The 19,697-nt window shown below is 40.2% G+C and overlaps 1 pseudogene; it reads left to right on the top strand.

The window, feature by feature from the left end:
- Nucleotides 1-2,937: 2,937 nt before the first annotated feature.
- LOC105720627 (adenylate kinase 4, mitochondrial-like) overlaps nucleotides 2,938-19,697 on the top strand; it is a 75,095-nt pseudogene continuing 58,335 nt past the window's right edge.

Raw genomic sequence — 19,697 nt, 5'->3', positions numbered from 1 at the left:
GCCTGTAATCCCAGCTATTCATGAGGCTGAGGCAAGAGAATCACTTGAACCCAGGAGGTGGAGGTTGCATTGAGTCGAGATCACGCCACTGTACTCAAGCCTGGGCAATAGAGTGGGACTCTGTCTCAGAAAAAAAGAAAGGAGCCCATGCCAGTAAGGAGCCCTGAAAGCAGCTTGTTTAGCTTTAGATAAACCATCCACAAACCACTGCGTACAGGCAATGGGAAGGAATGTTAGAAGGAGGAATAATGAGGAAACGTTTCAGTCACCTTGTTTGATTATGTCAAGCTTTGAGTTTCTCCACTACCTTTAAGAACTGCAACTTTTACCAAACCTAAGCTTTTATTCCTGGAATAGTTAAATTGGATTTAGCAAAATAGCATGAGATACAAATTCAGTAATGGTTAATTTGGGATCAAAGTAGGACATTTTTCTTTTTTAGACTGGAAAGTTTTTACCTGGGTATGGGTCCGTTAAAAGATACTTTCAGCAATAATAAAGAATTTAAAGAACTGTTTAACTTTCAAAGAGTTACTGGTATTAGTCTATCTTAAGGATGAGGAACATTTTAAGGGCTCTTGATGCAGAAAACAAGCAACCAAGAACAATATTAGAGTAAGGCAACATTTCTTTCTACCCCACCTTGTTCCAGAAATCATCTAATTCTACTGCACTAAAGGAATATCAACTTTATTTATTTATTTATTTATTTATTTATTTTTAAAAACAACCTCCCCCACCCCGAATTTTAATAACCAAATTTAGAAGAGTTCATTTCCCAAAATGATAATGACACCTTTCACATGGACAGTGCTTTTAAAAGATATTAAATGCATTTTCTTTTTCTTTTTTTTTTTTTATGAGAGAAAGATAGAGAAAGAAAAACGGGGAGAGAGAACAGGATTCTTGCTCTATTGCCCGGGCTGGAATGCAATCTAAAAATAGGTATTAAAAACCTCTTTTATGCCGATAATTGTGCTTAACAACGGAGACAGGAAGGAATAAGGGAAGAAAATAACAACCAACCAACCAATATTTCATTTAAGTCTGTGAAATGCTATGCAAATGCTGAAGAATGATTTACTTCCAATTTTCCAATTATGTGGTCACTTTCAAAATAGGTGTAATGTGATACTGAGAAAAATACATGTTCTGTGGACCTGGGGTGGAGAATTCTATAAATATTCACTAAGTTTACTTATTCCAGGTCTAAGTTCAAATCAAAGATGTCCCTATTAATTTTCTATGTCGTTGATCTGTCGAATATTAACAATGTGGTGTCAAAATCTCCCGCTATTATTGTGTGGGAGTCCAGGTCTCTTTATAAGTCATTAAGAGCTTGTCTTATGTAACTGGGTGCTCCTGTATTGAGTTCATATATATTTATAATCATTAACTCCTGTTGTTGCATTGATCCTTTTACCATTATGTAATGTCCTTCTTTGTTTCTTTTAGTCTTTGTTACTATTAAAGTCTATTTTATGAGAGACGAAAGTTACAACTCCTGTATTTTTTTTTTTTTGGCTCTCCATTTAATTGGTGAATCTTCCTCCATCCCTTTGTTTTGAGTCTTTGTATGTTGTTGCTTGTGAAATAGATCTGGATACAGCATACTGATGGGTTTTGACTTTTTATTCAATTTACCTGTCTATGTCTTTGATTGGGGCATTTAATCCATTTAAATTTAGAATTAATATTAATATTTGTGAGTTCAATATTGTCATTTAATGCTAGCTGGCTATTTTGCCCATTAGTTGATGTAGATTCATCATTATATAGATACTCTTTATGTTTTGGTAAGTTTTTGGGATGACTGATACTGGTTGTTCCTTTCTGTTTGTAGTGCTTCTTTCAGAAGCTCTTGTAAAGCAGGCCTGGTGGTGATGAAATCTCTGAGTGCTTGCTTGTTCACGAAAAATTTTCTTTTTCCTTTGCTTATAAAGCTTAGTTTGGCGGGATATCAGATTCTGGGTTGAAAATTCTTTTCTTTGAGGATATTGAATATTGACCCCCACTCTCTTCTAGTTTGTAGGGTTTCTGGTGAGAGGTCTGCTGTGAGTCTGATAGGCTTCCCTTTATGGGTAACGTGACCTTTCTCTCTAGCTGCCCTTAGAATTTTCTCCTTTATTTCAACCCTAGTGAATCTAGCGATTATGTGTCTTGGAGTTGCTCTACTTGAGGAATATCTTTGTGGTGTTCTCTGGATTAGCTGGAGTTGAGTATTGTCCTGCCTTACTAGATTAGGAAAGTTTTCCTGAATAATATCCTGAAGAATATTTTCCAACTTGGATTCATTCTCTTCATGACATTCAGGTATACCTATCAATCATAAATTAGGTCTTTTCACATAGTCCCATATTTCTTGGAGACTTTGCTCATTCCTTTTTACTCTTTCTTCTCCAATCTTGTCTTCTCGTTTCATTTCATTAAGTTGGTCTTCGACCTCTGATATCCTTTCTTTTGCTTGATCAATTCGACTGTTAAAACCTGTGCATACTTCGTGGAGTTCTTGTATTGTATTCTTCAGTTCCATTAATTCACTTATATTCCTCTCTAAATTGTCTATTCTCGTTAGAATTTCATCAAATCTTTTTTCAAGGTTCTTAGTTTCTTTACATTGGGCTAGAACATGTTCTTTTAGTTCACTAAAGTTCCTTATTATCCACTTTCTGAAGCCTAAATCTGTTAATGGACCTCACTCGTTCTCCATCAGGCCTTGTTCTCTTGTTGATGAGGAACTGTGATCCCCTGTAGAAGGAGAGGCATTCTGATCTTGGGTATTCTCAGCCTTTTTACGCTGGTTTCTTCCCTTCATTGTGAGTTCATCCACCTGTCGTCTTTGTAATTGCCTACTTTCAAATTAGGTCTCTGAGTGGACGTCCAACTTGTTGATTCCCAGCACCGAAGTCTGAGCAACCCACTGCGCCGGCCAAAACAATGGCATCAAGATTCACGGTGCTTTTCTGCCTGGGAATCTCCAGTCTGGCTTCCCTCTTGAGTCCCTTCTTCAGTCAGGTACATGGGCAACTCTGCCTTCCTGGAGCTCCAAACATCCATCAGTCCCGTTTACTCTGCACCAAGAACCGCCGCGCCGGGGGCCAGCAAAACTGCAATGCTGGCCACAAGAGTCGCCCTGGCAACCCATGGGGCTCCTCCGCTGGGAATCTTCCGGTCCGTGGGTAACAAAAATTCGTCTGAAAGTGTGGCGTCCTCTCATTCTGTGCGTTTTCTCTGGGAGCTACAATCCCGAGCTACTAGTGATCAGCCATCTTGGATATCTATTTATTTGTTTATTTGTTGAGATGAAGTTTCACTCTTGTTGCCCAGGCTGGAGTGCAATGGCACAATCTCAGCTTACCACAACCTCCTTCTCTAGGTTTAAGTGATTCTCCTGCCTCAGCCTCCTTAGTAGCTGAGATTACAGCATGTGCCACCACACCCGGCTAATTTTGCTTTTTTTTAGTAGAGATGGGACTTCATGTTAGTCAGGCTGGTCTTGAACTTCCAACCTTAGGTGATCTGGCTGCCTAGGCCTCCCAAAGTGCTGGGATTACAGGTATGAACCACTACACCCAGCCTCAACTTTAAAGGATTAATGTTAAGATTTTTTAGAAATTAAATTAGAAATTTATGACACTCCTTGAGGAGAGGAAACTAAGACTTGATTCAAATAAATAATTTTATTACTCCTCAGTACCATATTATATAATTATATATAACCTTTATTGCAGATAGATTAAAGCCCAAACCAATTCAGTAAACTTCTACTCATTGTCCTAAGGTTGGAAATGCAAAGATAGAGCCATCTTTTCTAGTGTTGCCAGAATTATCTTTAATAAATATGAAACTGATTATGCCCTTCTCTGTAAAATCCTTCAGTGCCCCAGTAGAAAAATAGGCACAGGGCTGGACATGGTGGTTTACAACTGTAATCCTAATACTTTGGCAAGCCAAAGCAGGAGGATCATTTGAGCCCAGGAGTTCAAGACCAGCTTAGGCAAGATATCAAGACCTCATCTCTCCTAAAAATTAAAAAGTTTTCCAGGGATGGTGGCATGTGTCTGTAGTCCCACCTACTCAGAAGGCCAAGGTGGGAGGAGTGCTTGAGCCTAGGAATTTGAGGTTGCAAAGGAGTTATGATTCTACCACTGCATTCTAGCCTAGGCAACAGAGCAAGACCCTGTCTAAAAAAAAAAAGAAAATTAAAGTGGGCAAGGGCCTTAACAGACTAAGTGAAATAAACCAGATGCAAAAGACTGCATATTGTCTGGTTCTATGTATATGAAATGTCTAGAAAGGGCAAGTTTATAGAAACAGAAAGCACAACAGTGGTATCCTAGGACTGGGGATGGAAGCAGACATTAAATGGGCATAGGGGAACTTTCTGGGGTGACAAATGTTCTAAAAGCAGGTTGTGATGATGGTTGCAGATTCTATATTTTCTAAAATCACTAAATTGTACACTTACATTGACTGAATTTTATGGTAATTTATGGTAAATTAAGGCTTCATTTTATGGTAATTTTATGTAAATTATCTCTCAAAGCTGTGAAAGAAAAAAGTTCAACCTCATTATTAAGAAAAATGTTAATTTTTTTGCTACTGGCCAAATACTACTACTATTACTAATACCCTGACAAAGGTGTGGAACGTGGACATTCATACACAAGTGGTAGCTGTCAATGTGGGTACAGACTTTCAGAAGGTAATTTAGCAATGTATATTCAAGCCTCAAAATGCTCATGTGCCTTGATTCATTTCCAGTGTAATATCCTAATGAGACTGGGCATGGTAGCTCATGCCTATAATCCCAGCACTTTGGGAGGCCAAAATGGGTGGATGACCTGAGGTTAGGAGTTCAAGACCAGCCTGGCCAACATGATGAAACCCCATCTCTACTAAAAATACAAAAACTAGCTGGGCCTGGTGGCAGGCACCTGCAGTCCCAGCTACTCAGGAGGTTGAGGCAGGAGAATTGCATGAACCTGGGAGGTGGACGTCGCAGTGAGCCGAGATCGTGCCACTGCACTCCAGCCTGGGTGACAAAGCGAGACTGCCTAAAAATAGATATATATGTATATTCCTAATGAAATAATTGGAGAAATGTAGAAACACACACACAGATGTTCATTTACTTAAATTTGCAATGGAAAAATTACAACCTAAACATCCAACAGTAGGAGGTAAATTAGGAAATGTTCATCCCTTAAAATACTGCGTAGCTATCTTAAATGGTGATGCAGATGTATATATGTAATGTCAAAAAGATGTTTATAAATATGAGTAAAGAGATTACAGTTAAATATGTGTAAATTTAAAATGTTTATTTATATACATGTGCATAGAAAAAGGGCTGTATTTTTTTAATTTTATTATTTTTTTTATTGCATTTTAGGTTTTGGGGTACATGTGAAGAACATGCAGGATTGTTGCATAGGTACACACATGGCAGTGTGATTTGCTGCCTTCCTCCCCTTCACCTATATTTGGCATTTCTCCCTGTGCTATCTCTCCCTAACTCCCTACCCACCACTGTCCCTTCCCTATTTACCCCCAACAGACCCCAGTGTGTAGTGCTCCCCTCCCCGTGTCCTTGTGTTCTCATTGTTCAACACCTGCCTATGAGTGAGAACATGTGGTGTTTGATTTTCTGTTCTTGTGTCAGTTTGCTGAGAATGATGGTTTCCAGGTTCATCCATGTCCCTACAAAGGACGCGAACTCATCGTTTTTGATGGCTGCATAATATTCCATGGTGTATATATGAAAAGGGCTGTAAGTTTAACAAATATGAACATTAGTATTTCTGAGTGCTAGAACTATTGGATATTTCTTTTTTATTGTCTTGTTTATTTTCTAAAGTTTTAAAGTAAAATGTATCATGTCTTATGGGAAAAAGGCAATAAAAGTGTTTTTCTTAAGAAAAAAAATCTCATCACTTAAAACTAATTATAAGGGCTCCTTTTGACATTAATTACAAAAATCCTTTGTACCTTCACACAATAGTAGTTGTACTTTTAGTGTTTATTGATTGATAAAAATGATGACAAAAAGCTACTTTTAACGTCTAAACCACTTACACATAGCTTTGAATACATTATTACAGTGTCTATGGACATTTAAACAATTATACACACATTTCAGGCTTATTTATTTAGTCTACATTACAAAACCTTTTGAAATAAGTCTGTGGCCTACAGGTTTGGAAGGACCAAACTAGAGAATAAAGTTTAAATTCTTTAGCTTGGTATCCAAGACCATTTTTATTGCAATCTTTGTACTTGTTCAACTCCATGCCAGTTCACGCAGAACTACTTGTTATTCCTTGACTGGCCCTGTTCCTTTATTGCATCTATTTGTATATAAGATATGCCCTGGGCCTGACATGTTCTTTTTCTTCCATATCTTTCAGGATGTTGCTTGAAAATCCCCCTTCTAACTACTTAACTATCTTATCCCAGATAGTTTTGATATTTCCTTTTCTGTGCTCTCCAGAACTTCATACATGCACTTATCACATTGGATTGTAACTACTGGCTTATGTATGTTTTCCCAAATAGATTAGGAACATCATCTTTATATCCACAGGGTTTAGTAAAGTTGCAACAGAAAGAGTGCAATAAACCTCAGTTGATTGAATGAGTGCACAGAAAAAGCTGCAGTCCTTGCCCTTAGGAGCTCTCAGGCTGCTTAGGGAGACAGATACATGTCATTATATGATTAGTCTTATAATAAAAGATGTCAATGAGCAGGGTGCAGTGGCTTATGCCTGTAATCCCTGCACTTGGGGAGGCCAAGGCAGGCAGATCACTTGAGGTCAGGAGTTTGAGACCAACCTGGCCAACACGGTAAAAAACCCCATCTCTACCAAAAAAAAAAATACAAAAATTATCTGGGCCTGGTGGCCTGCCTGTGATCCCAGCTACTCAGGAGGCTGAGGTTACAGTGAACCAAGATCGTGCCACTGCACTCCAGCCTGGGTGACAGAGTGAGATCCTGTCTCAAAAAAAAAAAAAAACCCAGAAAAGAAAAAAATATGAATGAATACACAGAGAAGGTAGTGATAAATTTTGACAGGGTGATTAAGAATTGCTTCCCAAAGTAGGGTTCATTTGAATTAGACTCATTCTGACAAATTTAAAAAGAAGAAAGGATGAAAAAAAGCCTTGAGTTTGTTTATTTTATAGAAAAATGAGGGTGACTCACCAAGTTGCACTCTCAACCTCAAGTCTCCGCTAGCCTTACTGCCCCCACTTCCCTTCTCATCTCACTGTCAAAAGTGACTGACAATAAAATCCTTGTCAGGATGCTGAACTGGCACTCTAATCTCCTAGCAGTTTGCTTACCTGGCCAGATATGTTTGAGTGGTAAGAAAAAGTGCTAGATGAGGCATGCAAGAAGAACTCGTTTCTCATCCTTGGTTTGTCATAGCCTGGCTGATTAGACTGGATATATGATGCATCAAGTAACTTCTTGATTCTCAGTTTCTTCTTTTGCAAAACAGGGGTAGTTATAATAATGACAATACCTCTCTAAAATATCTCCCAGTTGTTCATAATTTAGAACATACTGTATGTAAAAGCACTTTTCTAAGTTGATACACTGTACCAGTACTCAGTGTTAGGATTATATCATTACATTTCTGAGAATTTATTGATTCAGAAATCATTGTTAGAATTGGCCAGACCACTTCTCTTGAGGGGCTTTCCAGTTTAAGGGAACTTTGACAGTGGTTTGGGGAAAGAAATCTTGTCTTCCTTGTACAATCAGATCAGTAGTGGTTTTCAAGTGAATGACCTCCTCCCCCATGAATCATGAATGTTCTTAAAGGCATCTAGAACAGTGAATCCTTTCCAGAAGATTTTAAGTTGACTTTGCCCAGATCCATCAGAAGAATCACTACCTACAGCAGCTATAGCCTTAAGAAATGTATTTCTTAAATAATACAACTTGAAAGTTGAAATTACTCCTTGATCTATGGGGTGCACCACGGATGTTGTGTTCGAAGGCATGAAAACATAAATATTCTTGTACATCTTTATCTGCGCTCTTGGGTGACTAAGTACATGAGCACTTAGTCATGCAAGTGACAGTCATTACTGGTCAATGAGCAGTAATATTTTGAAAGGAATTTTTTTCTGAGCAGTAGATCTTAACTGTGTGCTTAAAATATTCAGTAAACCATGCTGTAAACAGATGTGTTGTCATCCAAGCTTTGTTGTTCCATTTATAGAGTACAGGCAGAGTAGACTTAGCATAATCTTTTAAATTTATGTATGTATTATTATAGATTCACAGGATTTATGTGCAGGTTTGTTATATATGGGTATATTGGATAATGGCAGGTTTGGGCTTCTAGTGTATCCATCATCCAAATAGTGAACATTGTACCCAGTGGGTAATTTTTCAATCTTCACCTCCTCCTCACCTGCCCACCCTCCCTCCTTTTGGAATGCCCAGATTTAGCATAATTCCTCTTCTTTTTTTTTTTTTTTTGAGACAGAGTCTCATTCTGTTACCCAGGCTAGAGTGCAGTGGCACTATCTCAGCTCACTGCAACCTCCGCCTCCCAGGTTCAAGCAATTCTTGTGCCTCCTCCTCCCAAGTAGCTGGGATTACAGCCTATGCTGCCACACCCAGCTAGTTTTTGTATTTTTAGTAAAGACGGGGTTTTACCATGTTGGCCAGGCTGGTCTCAAACTCCTGACCTCAAGTGATTCACTTACTTCAGCTTCCCAAAGTGCTGGAATTACAGGTGTGAGCCACTGCACCCAGCCTGATTTTGTGTAATTCTTTTTTTTTTTTTTTTTTTTTTGAGAAGGAGTCTCTCTTTTGTTGCCCGGGCTGGAGTACAATGGCACAATCTTGGCTCACTGCAACCTCCACCTTGCAGGTTCAAGCAATTCTCCTGCCTCAGCCTCCTGAGTAGCTGGAATTAAAGGGGCCCACCACCATACTCAGCTAATTTTTGTATTTTTAGTAGAGACAGGGTTCCACCATGTTGGCCAGGCTGGTCTCAAACTCCTGACCTCAGGTGACCCACCTGCCTTGGCCTCCCAAAGTGCTGGGATTACAGGTGTGAGCCACCATGCCCGGCCAATTTAGTGTAATTCTTAAGGGCCCTAGGATTCTCAGATCCATTATGATCATTGGCTTCAACTGCAAGTCACCAGCTGCATTAGCCCCTAGTAAGAGTCAGTCTTTCTTTTGAAGATTTGAAGCCAAGCAATGAATTCTCCTCTCTACTATGAAAGTCCTGGATGGGATCTTCTCCCAGTAGAAAGCTGTTTCATCTACATTGAAAATCTGTTGTTTTGTGTAGCCCACTTTGTCAATAATCTCAGTTAGACATTCCGGATAGCTTGGTGCAGCTTCTACAGTGATGTAGAAGCTTGCTAGACAAAGCTTGCTGCTTTGTCTTGTACTTTCATGTTATGGAAATGCCTTGTTCCCCTAAATCTCACGAACCAACCTCTGCTAACTTCAAACTTCTCTGCAGTAGTTTCCTCCCCTCTCTCAGCCTGCACAGAATTGAAGAGGGTTGGCCGGACGCAGTGGCTCACTCCTGTAATCCCAGCACTTTGGGAGGCCGAGGCGGGTGGATCACGAGGTCAGGAGTGGCACGTGCCTGTAATCCCAGTTACTCTGGGGTCTGAGGCAGAAGAATCACTTGAGCACTGGAGGCGGAAGTTGCAGTGAGCCCAGATTGCGCCACTACACTCCAGCCTGGGAGACAGAGTGAGACTGTCTCAAAAAAAAAAAAAGAATTGAAGAGAGTTAGGGTCTTGTTGTGGATTTGGCTTTGCCTTAAAGGAATGTCGCAGCTGGTTAAATCTTCGATCCAGAACAAAACTTCCTACGTATCAGCAGTAAGTCTGTTTAGATTTCTTATCAGCAGTGTGTTTACTGGAGTAGCACTTTGAATTTCCTTCAAGAACTTTCCTTGCATTGACAAACTCGCTAACACAACTTGGCACAGAGACCAGCTTTTGGCTTGAGTTTAGATAAGCCTTCCTCACTAAACTTGATCATTTCTAGCTTTTGATTTAAAGCGAAAGATGTGCAATTCTTCCTTTCACTTGAACACTTAGAGGCCACTGTAGGATTATTAATTGGCCTATTTTCAATGTTGTTGTGTCTCAAGGAATAGGGAGGCCTGAGGAGAGGGAGAGAGATGGGGGAACAGCCAGTTGGTACAGCAGTGAAATACAACATTTATAGATTTAAGTTCATTATCTTATATGGACACAGTTCATGGCACCCATAACAATTACAACAGTAACATCAAAGATCACTGATCATAGATCACCACCACAGATATGACAATAATTTAAAAGTTTGAAATATTGCAGGAATTATCAAAATGTGTCACAGACACAAAGTGAGCACATGCTGTTGGAAAAATGGATTCAAGAGACTTGCTTGGTGCAAGGTTGCCAGAAGCCCTCAATTTGTAAAAAATGCAAATATGTGAAGTGCAATAAATCAAAGCACAATAAGATGAGATATGCTTATATGTATATGTGTGTATATGTGGGGAGGGTGGAGATTTTCTTTAAGGAATTGATTCATGCAATTGTAGAGGCTAGCAAGTCCAGAATTTGCAGGGTTGGCTGGCAGCCTGAGATCTGGGGAAGAGTTTACGTTGCACTAGGGTACAAAGGCATCCTGCAGTCAGAATTCTCTTTCTTGGGGGACCTCAGTCTTTTCCTTAAGGACTTCAACTGATTGGATGAGGCCCACCCATTCATGGAGGGTAATCTGATTTATTCAGTCTACTGATTTAAATGTTAATTTTATCTAAGACACACACACAAACAGCCTGGGCACAGTGGCTCATGCCTGTAATCCTTGCATTTTGGGAGGCTGAGGTGGGTAGATTATGAGGTCAGGAGTTCAAGACCAGCCTGACCAATGTGGTGAAACACCGTCTCTACTAAAAATACAAAAATTAGCCAGGTGTGGTGGTGTGCGCCTGTAATCCTAGCTACTCAGGAGGCCAAGGCAGGAGAATCACTTGAACCCAGGAGACAGAGGTTGCAGTGAGTCGAGATTGCACCATTACACTCCAGCCTGGGTGACGGAGCAAGACTCTGTCTCAAAAAACAAACAAACAGAACCTTCATAGCAGTGCCCAGATAGGGTTAGCCAAATATCTTGGCACCATAGCCTAGGTAAATTGACATAAAATTGGCCATCACATCTATCAGCTTACAAACCATAGCGGCAGGCTGGAAATGATTTCTTCTCCCTTTCCTGTCAGTCATCCAGTAATTCCCTAAGGCATATGAATGTTCAAGGGCGATGCTACGCATGCTGTGTTATTGAGCAGCATGGCATGTGATGACAGAAGTAGCAGACAGCATCTCTGAAGCACCAATGGATGAGGTGGGACTGGGATGGCTTGGATGGACCAGCCAGCCCTCAAGCCTGGAATGCAGTGCTTGCATGGATCTTGGGGTCCAACCATTGCTCAAACACAACACCAAACAGTGCCCTTGCAAAGCAGGCCTCGTCCCTGTCCACTGGGCCCAGCACCTCCCAAGCCTAACTCATCTCAGACAGCCCTGCTACTCTGAATCCTGAATTGAAATCTTGGTAAAGGTCTATTTTGTTGTTTTTCTAAGTCTTTTAAAAAGAATGAACCTGGTTCCTTTGCTCCTGATGACTTTTTGCCTCATAGCTGGAGCATGAATAATGCTCCATGGCTAATCAGATTTAGCCTGCTGCAGAAACTGTTTTAGTTTATCAACTTAAGGGGATTCTCTGGGAACAAAATTAAGATCTGGAGTGGTTCCAGTGGTTCACAACCCTGCCTGACTTCACTTAGGCTTAATATTGCCCTGAGAGCAGTCAATACACCTTGTGCCAGCACTCCCCAGCTGCATGAGAATCACCTGTGGTTACCTGCTCATATCAACTCTCCTACTCTAAGCATTTTGGTTACTATTTTATTACTAACAGCTACATCTTGTTAGACACAAAAGTGCACTCAGGAAATATTTGTTGATGAAAAGAATAAAATTTCTGATAAGAAAAAAGAGTTCAGTGTAAAAAAAGACTCAAACTGCAAACAAAATAGATGAAATTATACATGAATTTCTCTCAACTCTCTACATATAATGTTAAATCAAGTTTAGCCTAAAGCTGCCCCCTTACATATTTTAAGTTTGGCCTAAAGGTTTCTCTGTCCATCATAAACTATTACCTAAACGGAAGGTTAAACAGACTGTAGTCTACTCTTGTGCCAATCACTGAGTATTGACCAATCAAATGTGGCCAACTGTCCAAACCCTATTCAAAGAAAGCAAACCACCGAGCTGTATAATCTGGGCTGTTTCTGTACCTCACTTCCGTTTTCTGTACTTCGCTTTCCTTTTTCTGTCCAGAAATCTTCCACCACGTGGCTGTGCTGGAGTCTCTGAGCCTACTCTGGCTCGAGAACGCTGCCCGATTCACAGACCGTTCATCACTCAATTAAACTCTCTTGAATTTTTTTCAGCTGACGTTTTTCTCTTAATGGTAAAAACTCTCCTAACTTTAAGAGCCATGGAGGAAATCACGTGGAAAAAGCTGTAGATTTGATTATATAAAACTGCTAAACTCAGTAGATCATAAAAAAATCACGGACTAAATTAAAAGAGGTCAAACTAGGAAAATATTTGCTACATATATGATAGATCTATATGGAAGTGGGGGCACCTAAGATGTTCCAGTACAAAAATAAGAAAAGAACATGAAACAGACAATTCACAAAAGAGAAAGTATGAATGGCTGACAGCTAGAAAATAACTCTATTATTAACAAAGACAAAAAAATTAATTATAGTACCCATTTCTGACTGGGGCACAGTGAGCTGGACACACTACTTCCCAGATCTTCAAAGCCAAGTTTGTAAAACTCAAAGTTAGACATTGACTCAGTTACTTCATCTGCATTTTAGCTATTTAGACCGTACCTGGGGAGCGGTGCATAACAAAAGCCCTCAGTGCCTCTAAACCAATGGGAGAAGAGTAGGAGTACAAAGAATTAAAACCACAACAGACTCATATTAAAGTAGTAGTCTATTACCTGTAGATAGAAATCAAATCAATTTTATCCATTTGAAGAATGTTTTTTACATGTCATCAAGTCACCCATGCCTTCCACCACAAGATCCTCAGTGACAACAGATAATTGTGAAATTAGCTGTATTATTGATACTACTTTTTCCTGGGTATTGACTTCCCAGAGGTACTGAGAGAATGATGGAATAAAGCATTGACTTTGTCATATAGAGCCATGTACTATAAGTAAAAACTTGCTGTTTCAAAATCTTTTCCTTCTCTTTCAAAAAACTATCATTTTCTTCTCTCTGAGCAGATTCTGATAGAATTTATCATTAGTATGGGCCTCAAAACAGAACATTGCAAATCATGTCAGTTTCAGATGTTTTTTTTTTTCTTTTTGGCTTGCTAATCACAAACTGCAATGTGAATTTCTGCAAGAGCACAGTGCCATGTCACAAATCATTAGTCTGGCTTCAGAGTCTCTTGCTATTTTTCCTACGTGGAGGACAGATGCTTTTTTGTTGAATCAGGACCATAATTTGCATCTGGTAGAACAATGGATCATATTCTCTTCTCCTGTCCACACACAGCTGCATTGACAACAGCGAGAGTTGCTCAGAGATAGAGGCAAAGTTTGGCTCAGGCAGTGCTAAGTTCAGCTTAATCTTTACAAGTAAATGATCCAGTTAAAATCCAGTGAAGAGCGAAGTAGCTAGTGGATTTGGAAGTTTCCTTTGAAATTTCCTGAAATGTTCCTTTGAAATTTCCAGCTCAGTGTATGAAGTAACTCCAGACTCTAATGAGCTTCTCTGACTGTAACTAAGATCCAAAATGATTGTCTGTATCAGATCCAGGGCTTTCTGTGACAGTAGACAATTTATTGTTATGCTTTACACCCTGGTTTTCCGTCTGTGATTGACGTGTGCTCTTCTGCTTTCAGAAGGCTTTTCTAATAGTCACCTTTCTTCCAAGCAAGCCTACAAGATGAGTCAAAAGTTCCATACCTGCCTTCCACATAGGGAAGGGAAGCTGGGGACCCAGAAAGTTGAAGCAAATTTCCCACTCCCACAACAAAGAACTCTGGGTTCGCAAGTGGTTATGGAAATTTTGTCAAAATGGAAATGAAACTTCTGCTTCCTTAGGTTATCTTTTCTGTTTAAAATGAAATTCTTTCCAGTTCTTTGGTTCCTATGAGACTGGATTTTTTGACACATGTAAATGTAGAATCTCCTCTGATTATTGGGACTGCTTTTCTTCAGGACACTCCAGTCTGAATTATAAGAACCTTTTTTTAGGCCTCTTCTCCTCCTTAGAAGCACAGCCCTCTTCTGGCTGAGAAGATAATTGTTGATAATTTCACCAGTATTTTAGAGAAGGTTTAGGGATCAATCCATTTAATTGTTGGCTCTGGAGGTTACTGTCTTTGAAACTCATGCATTCAGGTATTTCTTTTTTTCTCAGTAAAGCTGTTGAAACATATTTCCCTTCAGAGTTTCCTTGACTAATTTTAGATTCCAAGATGCTTTGATTATTTGAATTGGTAAAGAAAGTAGATTTAACTTTGATGAAGGAGAAAAGGTAGAGAGGGAGTGGACTGATATTGTGAACTTTAAATTTTCCCAAGGAAAAAGATGAGAAAAGATAATTTGTTTTATTTCAATAGCTTTTGGGGTACAAGTGGTTTTTGGTTACATGGATGAATTGTATAGTGATGCTGAATTGTATAGATGAATGTTGAGATGCTAGTGCACCTGTTACCTAAGTAGCATACATTGTACCCAACATGTAGTTTTTTATCCCATGCTTACCTCCCACAACTCTTATTTTTTAAGAGTATAAACTTCTTGGGTTGTACGACATACACTTCAGAGGATGAAGCTAAAAGGAATCTTAGAGATCTTTTACATCTTACAGATGAAGAAACTAAATTCAAATAAGTTGCGATGTGTCTTGGAGCTATTTGTATGTCAATATATAGAAATTTACCTCATTACTATTATGCTAATGATGATGTTAGAGATGAGGTCTCACTGTGTTGCCCATGCTGCTGCAGTGGCTATTCACAGGTCCAGTCATAGCACACTACAGCCTTGAACTCCTGGTCTCAAGTGTGGGAAGTAGAAAAGTTCCTTTTTAAAGTTTCCTTTCTTACTAAAGAATAAGTGTGCTAATAACTTTGTTAAGCCCTATCCTATGCAGCTGTTAGACATGCCATGCTTACAGGCACGTAGTGCATTCTATGTCCTTGTATTTTAACCAAGATATCCGTGCTGGATGTGCTCACAGGCATGTCCCAGCTCTCCATTGCTTTTACCTGTTTAGAAAAGTTCTAAGTTGTTAGTCAATCGGGTTTAGTTTAGATTGTGAAGTCTGGCTCCAGCCAACAGAGATCAGACACAGCAGTAAGAACGACCCCAATTTGTCTGCTTTCCTTTGTTCATTGTACTCTCGTGGCACGATGGCCAGCGAGGGTACCCTTCCTACAGTCCAGGAAGTAAAAATTGCATTGCTGAAAGATCCTTTGTCTGGGTGCTGATTTTTCTTTGCAGCACTGAGCATCTATTTCCAACATCAAGTGATCCTCCTGCCTCAGCCTCCCTAGTAATTGAGACTACAGGTGCACACCACCATAGCTGACTTTTATCGTATTCTTTTATACAGCTTCATAACATTCTGTAAAGATGTGGCTTATTTTTTTAGCCATATTTCTTCAATGAATATTTTGGTTATTTCTGATTTTTCAGTATTATAAATAACATCACAATAAATAACCTTATATAGGTATCAGAGTTCAATGTGTATTTTTATAGGATGAATATCAAGAGAGAAGTCAAAATTTTGTTGAAATAGTCCTCCTATGAGATTGTACCTGTGGCTGCATATCCTTAACAACACTGGGCATCATGAATCTTTTGACTTAAGTCTTTTAAGTAACTATGGTCTTTCACATTTAGCTCAATAATCTATCTGAAATTTACTCTTGTGTATTATGTGAGGTGGGAAAAACCTTGGTTGTTTTTTTCAGTATTTAACACAGAGGAGGAACGGAGCACTAGTTGTGAGAAAAATAAGGAAGGTAGCTAAAAGTAGCCTCCAGTGAATTTTGCATAATCCACTCTGCAAAATAAAAGCTATCACATGGCCCGACCTGCCCACTGTGTCCACCTAAGCAGATTACTTAGGGACCATCCATTGTTACAGTAAAGTTGCATCATATACGCATTAGAAGATTTAACTATTTGGCTTTTAAGCTTCTTAGGGTGGATACTAGTGATCTATGGACATTTTTAGAGGCTTTTAAATGTAATTTTGCCTGAGTGATTGTTACCTTCCTTGTTGATAATAGAAGCTGGAATGCCACCCCCACCCCCAACAGATATATCCAAGATGTGACTAGAGCATGACCAGAACATGCTGCAGGTTGGGGGTTTCATTGTTTCCCTCACCCACAGCCTCCAAGAATCTTATCAAAATATTCCTTCCAATCACATGTATGCTCATATAGTAAGTTCCTGAAAGGAATTTGGATATATGGTTTTCTCCACCTCACATTTGGAGCTTTGGAGTTTTCCAGTGATTTCTTTTTTCTGCACCCCTTATGGGTTGGTATTAAATACTTAGCTGACCTAATCCATAATCAACCTACTCTTTCTCCCTGAGCCTCAGACTCAACATAGTGCTTTGGGCAGCCACTACTGATTTGATGAGAGCTGGCACACAGGGGAAATAAGTTTGCCGTCTCTGGTTTAGGTCACTGTTAGTAAACATCCCACAGTACAGAGCTGTGAGAGATTTCTGTCGTGAATGTATGAGGGTTATCGATGTGATGTAAATATCAGTGATCTAGCCCATCAGTGTAAGACGGGGATTGCTGGAGGTTGTCTGGCCACCCATGGAAAAGTAGAATGTAGCTTTTTGGGGAAGTGGTCTCTTCCTTTTTCCATTAAAAGGCCGAGGTGAGTCATAGGTCTTCCTGCTTTCTATGGAAGGGCAGAGTCGGTGATACAATTTCAAATCAAGAGTTCAGAGGTTGCAGAAAGGAAGTACAGCTGAGGCCTTGGGTGCCACATCCTTATCCGATAGGCACTCGCTGCTATCTTGACAGTAGGTGGATTCTATCAAAAGGTAGGTAGGCTTGACTCTGACAAGACTCGCTCAAGAGCTCGCATGGTTCATTGTGCATAGGACAGATGGAAAATGTTGGGTAATCTATGCCTTCAGGGGAAGAACTCAACCAATAACAGGGGAATTATGGTACAACACACCAGTGGTATAACTCCAGTGGGTACTCTTTGCAGTTTTCCAGGGGTCTTCAGTTACCCTGGTGGATAATCAGCTCATTAACACATGCTCTCTAATTAATGCAACTTCCCTATCTCAGGTCCCCATTCCCCTACTGGGATCCCCTTCCCAATAACCTTCTTATATTCCAATCCTTGTCTCAAAATCCATCTCTGGGAGACCTCAACCTAAGACAAGAGAGAACATCACCTTTTTAGTGTAGGATGACATATCACTTTCAAGAACTGATACTGTACTAGCTAACAAGCATTCTAGGAAGCTACCTGTAAGTAATAAAGAATCTTACAGGGAGAAATGAGGATGACTAAGGGGTACAAAAAAATAGAAAGAATGAGTAAGAGTTAGTATTTGCTGTTATCAGAGGCTTGTGAACTAGAGGAACTCCCTCTTGAATAGGAGCTGGATGAAATGAGGCTGAGACCTACTGGGCTGCATTCCCAGGTGGTTAGGCATGCTAAGCCACAGGATGAGATCGGAGGTGGGCACAAGATACAGGTCTTGAAGATCTCGCTGATAAAACAGGTTGCAGGAAAGAAGCCGGCTAAAATGCGATGAGAGTGACCTCTGGTCGTCCTCACTGCTACCCTCCCACCAGCACCATGATAGTTTACAAATGCCCAGCAATGTCAGAAACTCACCCTATAGGGTCTAAAAGGGGGAAGCATGAACAATCCACCCCTTGATTAGCATATTACCAAGAAATAACCATAAAAATGGTCAACCAGCTGTCCTTGGGGCTGCTCTGTCTACGGAGAAGCCATTCTTTTATTCCCTTACTTTCCTGATAAACTTGCTTTTATTTTACTCTATGGACTCCCCCTGAATTCTTTCTTGCATGAGATCCAAGAACCCTTTCTCGGGGTCTGGATCAGGACCCCTTTCCTGTAATACTAGCATAACAGGGTGACTATAGTCCAAAATAATTTATTGTGCATTTAAAAATAACTAAAAGAGTATAATTGGATAGTTTCTAACAGGAAGGATAAATGCTTAAGGAGATGGATACCCCATTTATCCTGATGTGATGATTACACATTGCATGTCTGTATCAAACTATCTCATGTAGCCCATAAACAGATACACCCACTATGTACCCATAAAGATTAAAAATTAAAAAGAATTTTAATTCTTCACTCTGCAAAGCGATACAAAGACTTTTGGGGGTGGGGGGTGGGGGGCATCTGTTTGTGTAGATGCAAGGGAGCTACAAAAGGGAGAGGATGAATCTCAGGCAGGGAACCTCTACCCTATTGGACTGTTCCTGGCTGAAGCAGTGAGTATGCTGGCATTGCTAAGAGGACTCTCCAACTTCACCACATGCCCCATGAGAGCCTGGGACCTCAAGGAGAGGGGCCAGGCTCAAGCACCAGGAACTGCACCAGAGGCAGCAATGATAAGTAAAAGATTACACTGTGATTTTTTCCATTTGGAAACAACATTATAAATACTATATGTCCCTTTAAAAAAAAAAAAAAAAAAAAAACGGGGCAGGGGTGCCGAGAGTGGTGGCTCACACCTGGAATCTCAGAACTTTGGGAGGCTGAGGCAGGTGGATCACAAGATCAGGAGTTCAAGACCAGCCTGGCCAACATGGTGAAACCCTGTCTCTACTAAAAATACAAAAATTAGCCGGGTATGGTGGCAGGCACCTGTAATTCCAGCTACTCAGGAGGCTCAGGCAGGAGAATCACTTGAACCCCAGGGGACGGAGGTTGCAGTGAGCTGAGATCACATGCCACTGCACTCCAACCTGGGCGACAGAGTGAGACCCTGTCTTTGGAAAAAAAAAAAAGGCCCTTTAGGACTGCCAAATGTCATTTGATGGAAAGGTTGTCATTGCTTTTAGGTCTTCTATTTTTAAAAATTGTTAAAATTTTCATATTTTTAGGAAATGCCATTATTAGAAGAAATTTTTTTTTTTGGAGATGGAGTCTTGCTCTGCTGCCCAGGCTAGAGTGCAGTGGTGCAATCAGGGCTCATTGCAGCTTTGACTTCCTGGGCTCAAGTGATCCTCCCACTTCAGCCTCCCAAGTAGGGGAGACTGCAGGCACGCACCACCATGCCCAACTAATTTTTAATTTTTTGTAGAGATGGGCATTCCCTATGTTTCCCAGGCTGGTCTCCAATTCCTGGGCTCAAGCAATCCTCCTGCTTCAGCCTCCCAAAGTGCTAAGATTACAGGTGGGAACCTCTGTGCCTGGCCAGAAGATACGATTTTTAATAATATTCTTATTTAGCAGAATTAAAAGCTGCCAATCATTTTTCACTGTCCCCTTTTGTGGGGTGGAGGGGTGGTCATGAAATTCTAATCTCTGGTAGCCGCTGATCACAAATCACATGAACACACC

This window comes from Aotus nancymaae, unplaced genomic scaffold, assembly GCF_030222135.1.
Source record: "Aotus nancymaae isolate 86718 unplaced genomic scaffold, 86718_ANA_hifiasm-v0.15.2.pri h1tg000014l, whole genome shotgun sequence".
NCBI lineage: Eukaryota > Metazoa > Chordata > Mammalia > Primates > Aotidae > Aotus > Aotus nancymaae.
Note: the sequence above shows the minus strand (reverse complement) of the source record. Positions and strands in the feature narration are given on the sequence as shown.